Here is a 6,688-nt window from a genome sequence, read left to right as displayed (position 1 = left end):
TCGCCATGATCGCCTCCGGATTGATGTGTGAGTAGTTCAACCCTGGACTATGGGTCCATAGCAGTAGCTAGATGGTCGTCTTCCCCTCATTGTGCTATCATGTTAGATCTTGTGAGCTGCCTATCATGATCAAGATCATCTATTTGTAATGCTACATGTTGTGTTTGTGGGATCCGATGAATATTGAATACTATGTCAAGTTGATTATCAATCTATCATATATGTTGTTTATGTTCTTGCATGCTCTCCGTTGCTAGTAGAGGCTCGGCCAAGTTGATACTTGTAACTCCAAGAGGGAGTATTTATACTCGATAGTGGGTTCATGCCTCCATTGAATCCGGGACGATGACGGAAAGTTCTAAGGTTGTGGATGTGCTGTTGCCACTAGGGATAAAACATCGATGCTTTGTCTAAGGATATTTGTGTTGATTACATTACGCACCATACTTAATGCAATTGTCCGTTGTTTGCAACTTAATACCGGAAGGGGTTCGGATGATAACTCGAAAGTGGACTATTTAGGCATAGATGCATGTCGGATAGCGGTCTATGTACTTTGTCGTAATGCCCTGATTAAATCTCATAGTACTCATCATGATATATGTATGTGCATTGTTATGCCTTTTTTATTTGTCAATTTCCCAACTGTAATTTGTTCACCCAACATGCTATTTATCTTATGGGAGAGACACCACTAGTGAATGTGGACCCCGGTCCATTCTTTACATCTGAAATACAATCTACTGCAATTGTTCTTTACTGTTCTTCGCAAACAAACATCATCATCCACACTATACATCTAATCCTTTGTTTACAGCAAGCCGGTGAGATTGACAACCTCATCGTTACATTGGGCAAAGTACTTTGATTGTGTTGTGCAGGTTCCACGTTGGCGCCGGAATCCCTGGTGTTGCGCCGCACTACACTTCGCCGCCATCAACCTTCAACGTGCTTCTTGGCTCCTACTGGTTCGATAAACCTTGGTTTCTTACTGAGGGAAACTTGCTTCTATACGCATCATACCTTCCACTTGGGGTTCCCAACGGACGTGTGCTTTACGCGTATCAAGCTAAATTTCTGGCGCCGTTGCCGGGAAGATCAAGACACGCTGCAAGGGGAGTCTCTCACTTCCAATCTCTTTACTTTGTTTTTGTCTTGCTTTACTTTACTTTATTTACTACTTTGTTTGCTGCACTAAAACAAAACACAAAAAAATTAGTTGCTAGCTTTACTTTAGTTACTATCTTGTTTGCGTTCTCTACATTAAAAACACAAAAAAATTAGTTACTTGCATTTACTTTATTTAGTTTGCTTTATTTACTACTGTTAAAATGAATACTCCTGAAAACACTAAGTTGTGTGACTTCACTAACACTAATAATAATGATTTCCTATGCACACCTATTGCTCCACCTGCTACTACAGCAGAATTCTTTGAAATTAAACCTCCTTTACTGAATCTTGTTATGAGAGAGCAATTTTCTGGTGTTAGTTCTGATGATGCTGCTGCCCATCTTAATAATTTTGTTGAACTATGTGAAATGCAAAAGTATAAGGATTTAGATGGTGAAATTATAAAATTAAAATTGTTTCCTTTCTCATTAAGAGGAAGAGCTAAAAATTGGTTGCTATCTTTGCCTAAGAATAGTATTGATTCATGGACTAAATGTAAAGATGCTTTTATTGGTAGATATTATCCTCCTGCTAAAATTATATCTTTGAGAAGTAGCATAATGAATTTTAAGCAATTGGATAATGAACATGTTGCTCAAGCATGGGAGAGAATGAAATCTTTGGTAAAGAATTGCCCAACCCATGGACTAACTACTTGGATGATCATCCAAACCTTCTATGCAGGATTAAATTTTTCTTCGCGGAACCTATTGGATTCAGCTGCTGGAGGTACCTTTATGTCCATCACCTTGGGGGCGGCTACAAAGCTTCTTGATGATATGATGATCAATTACTCTGAATGGCACACGGAAAGGGCTCCACAAGGTAAGAAGGTAAATTCTGTCGAAGAAACCTCCTCCTTGAGTGATAAGATTGATGTGATTATGTCTATGCTTGTGAATGGTAGATCTAATGTTGATCCAAATAATGTTTCTTTAGCTTCATTGGTTGCTCAAGAAGAAAATGTTGATGTGAACTTCATTAAAAATAATAATTTCAACAACAATGCTTATAGGAATAATTATGGTAACAACTATAGGCCATATCCTCCTAATAATGGTAATGGTTATGGTAATTCTTATGGGAATTCTTACAACAATAATAGGAATGTACCCCCTGGTCTTGAAGCCATGCTTAAAGAATTTATTAGTACACAAACTGCTTTTAACAAATCTGTTGAGGAAAAGCTTGATAAAATTGATATTCTTGCTTCTAAGGTTGATAGACTTGCCTCTGATGTTGATCTTTTAAAATTGAAAGTTATGCCTAATAAGGATAATGATAATAAGATTGTTACTACAGCAAATGCCATCTAAGTTTGAATTAATGAAAATATTAGATTGATGGCCGAATTGCATGCTAGGTGGGAAAGAGAAGAGAAACTAAAACTTGAAACTTCTATTCCTAGTAAGTTAGAAGATGGTTGGGAGCCCATCATTAAGATGAGGGTCAATGATTTTGATTGTAATGCTTTATGTGATCTTGGTGCAAGTACTTCTGTTATGCCTAAGAAAATCTATGATATGCTTGACTTGCCACCATTGAAAAATTGTTATTTGGATGTTAATCTTGCTGATAATGCTATAAAGAAATCTTTGGGGAGGATTGATAATGTTCGTATTATGGTTAACAATAACCTTGTCCCCGTTGGTTTTGTTGTCTTGGATATTGAATGCAATGCATCTTGTCCCATTATATTGGGAAGACCTTTTCTTCGAACCGTTGTTGGTGCTACTATTGATATGAAGGAAGGTAATATTAAATATCAATTTCCTCTCAAGAAAGGTATGGAACACTTCCCTAGAAAGAGAATGAAGTTACCTTATGATTCTATTATTAGAACAAATTATGATGTCGATGCTTCATCTCTTGATAATACTTGATTCACACTTTCTGCGCCTAGCTGAAATGCGTTAAAGAAAAGCGCTTATGGGAGACAACCCATGATTTTACTACATTACTTTTGTTTTATATTTGAGTCTTGGAAGTTGTTACTACTGTAGCAACCTCTCCTTATCTTTATTTTATTGCATTGTTGTGCCAAGTAAAGTCTTTGATAGTAAGGTTCATACTAGATTTGGATTACTGCGCAGAAACAGATTTCTTGCTGTCACTAATTTGAGCAGTAGTCTCTGTAGGTAACTCAGAAAAATCTGCCAATTTACGTGCGTGATCCTCAGATATGTACTCAACTTTCATTCAATTTGAGCATTTTCATCTGAGCAAGTTAAGTGCCCCTGAAAAATTTGTCTTTACGGACTGTTCTGTTTTGACAGATTCTGCCTTTTATTTCGCATTGCCTGTTTTGCTATGTTTGATGGATTTCTTTGTTACATTAACTTTCAGTAGCTTTGTGAATCTCCAGAAGTGTTAAGAATGATTATGTCACCTCTGAATATATGAATTTTCAATTATGCACTAACCCTCTAACGAGTTTGTTTTGAGTTTGGTGTGGAGGAAGTTTTCAAGGGTCAAGAGAGGAGGATAATACAATATGATCAAGAAGAGTGAAAAGTCTAAGCTTGGGGATGCCCCCGTGGTTCATCCCTCGCATATTTTAAGAAGACTCAAGCATCTAAGCTTGGGGATGCCCAAGGCATCCCCTTCTTCATCGATAACTTATCAGGTAACCTCTAGTGAAACTATATTTTTATTCAGTCACATCTTATGTGCTTTACTTAGAGCGTCTGTTTGCTTTTGTTGTTGTTTTTGTTTGAATAAACTCGGATCCTAGCATTCTTTGTTTGGGAGAGAGACACGCTCCGCTGTTTCGTATGAACACATATGTTTTTAGCTTTATTCTTAATATTCATAGTGAAGGTTGAACTACCTCGTTCATTGATATATGGTTGGAAATGGAAAATGCCGCATGTGGTAATTGGTATAATGTCTTGAATAATTTGATACTTGGCAATTGTTGTGCTCATATAGATCATGTTTAAGCTCTTGCATCATGTACTTTGCACCTATTAATGAAGAACTACATAGAGCTTGTTAAAATTTGGTTTGCATGATTGGTCTCTCTAAGTCTAGATATTTTCTCGGTTGAGGTGTTTGAACAACAAGGAGACGATGTAAAGTCTTATAATGCTTACAATATGTTCATATGTGAGTCTTGCTGCACCGTTTTATACTTGAGTTTGCTTCAAACAACCTTGCTAGCCTAGCCTTGTATTGAGAGGGATTCTTCTCGTGCATCCAAATCCTTGAGCCAAAATCCATGCTAATTGTGTCCACCATACCTACCTACCACATGGTATTTCTCTGCCATTCCAAAGTACATTACTTGAGTGCTATCTTTAAACTTCTATTCTTTGCCTTTACAATACATAGCTCATGGTAAAATAGCCTTAAAAACTATTGTGGTGAAGACTATGTACTTATGTATCTTATTTCTTAATAAGTTGCTTGTTGAGCGGTAACCATGTTTCTGGGGACGCCATCAACTTTTACCTTTGTTGAATATCATGTGAGTTGCTATGCATGTTCGTCTTGTCTGAAGTAAGGGCGATTTCATGATCAAATGGTTTGAGTATGCATATTGTTAGAGAAGAACATTGGGCCGCTAACTAAAGCCATGAATCATGGTGGAAGTTTCAGTTTGGACACAAATCCTCAATCTCTTATGAGAATATTAACTGTTGTTGAATGCTTAAGCATTAAAAGAGGAGTCCATTATCTGTTGTCTATGTTGTCCCGGTATGGGTGTCTAAGTTGAGAATGATCAAAAGCGAGAAATCCAATGCGAACCTTCTCCTTAGACTCTTGTACAGGTGGCATAGAGGTACCCCTTTGTGACACTTGGTTGAAACATATATTATGAAATGATAATCCGTGTTAATCCAAGCTAATTAGGACAAGGTGCGGGCACTATTAGTATACTATGCATGAGGCTTGCAACTTATAGGATGTCTTATACATAACACATATGATTTATTACTACCGTTGACAAAATTGTTTCTATGTTTTCAAAATGAAAAGCTCTAGCACAAAAATAGTAATCCATGCTTCCCTCTCGCGAAGGGTCATTCTTCTACTTTATTGTTGAGTCAGCTTACCTATTCTTTCTATCTCGAAGCAAACACTTGTGTAAACTGTGTGCATTGATTCTTACATGTTTACCTATTGCACTTGTTATATTACTTTGTGTTGACAATTATCCATGAGATAAACATGTTGAAGTTGAAAGCAACCGCTGAAACTTATATCTTCCTTTGTGTTATTTTCAAGCTTTCTACTAAAGAATTTATTGCTTATGAGTTAACTGTTATGCAAGACTTATTGATGCTTGTCTTGAAAGTATTATTCATGAAAAGTCTTTGCTATATGATTCAGTTGTTTACTCATTGTCTTCATCATTGCTTCGAATCGCTGCATTCATCTCATGTGCTTTACAATACTCCCTCCGTTTCAATCTATAATGCCTATAGATTTTCTGCACGGTAATTAGCGCAAGTCATTTTTTAACACAAAACACCCTTATTTTCAGTCTATAATGCCTATAGGAGGTTGTACCGTAAATCAATTCCCAGATTTTATGCACTGGATCAGATCGGTTTCCTTATTTTCTGCTATTCAGCTGATCGGTGGAAGGGGTTCTTTGCAAATAAATGCATATCTACTCTTATATTATGAAATAAATGCAGAAAATCTATAGGCATTATAGATTGAAACGGAGGGAGTAGTATTGATCAAGATTATGATAGCATGTCACTTCAGAAGTTATCCTTGTTATCGTTTACCTACTCGAGGGCGAGTAGGAACTAAGCTTGGGGATGCTTGATACGTCTCAAACGTATCCATAATTTCTTATGTTCCATGCTACTTTTATGATGATACTCACATGTTTTATACACATTATATGTCATTATTATGCATTTTCCGGCACTAACCTATTGACGAGATGCCGAAGAGCCGATTGTCTGTTTTCTCGCTGTTTTTAGTTTCAGAAATCCTACAAAGGAAATATTCTCGGAATTGGACGAAATCAACGCCCAGGGGCTTATTTTTCCACGAAGCTTCCAGAAGACCGAGGGAGAAACGAAGTGGAGCCACGGGGCGCCGCCACACTAGGGCGGCACGGCCTAAGGGGGGCCCGCGCGGCCCTAGCGTGTGGGGTCCCCCGTGACTCCTCCGACTCCGCCCTTCCGCCTACTTAAAGCCTTCGTCGCGAAACCCTCTGTACCGAGAGCCACGATACGGAAAACCTTCCAGAGACGCAGCCGCCGCCAATCCCATCTCGGGGATTCGGGAGATCGCCTCCGGCACCTCGGCGGAGAGGGGAATCATCTCCCGGAGGTCTCTTCATCGCCATGATCGCCTCCGGATTGATGTGTGAGTAGTTCACCCCTGGACTATGGGTCCATAGCAGTAGCTAGATGGTCGTCTTCCCCTCATTGTGCTATCATGTTAGATCTTGTGAGCTGCCTATCATGATCAAGATCATCTATTTGTAATGCTACATGTTGTGTTTGTTGGGATCCGATGAATATTGAATACCATGTCAAGTTGATTA

Source organism: Lolium rigidum, chromosome 4, assembly GCF_022539505.1.
Source record: "Lolium rigidum isolate FL_2022 chromosome 4, APGP_CSIRO_Lrig_0.1, whole genome shotgun sequence".
NCBI classification, from domain to species: domain Eukaryota; kingdom Viridiplantae; phylum Streptophyta; class Magnoliopsida; order Poales; family Poaceae; genus Lolium; species Lolium rigidum.
Note: the sequence above shows the minus strand (reverse complement) of the source record.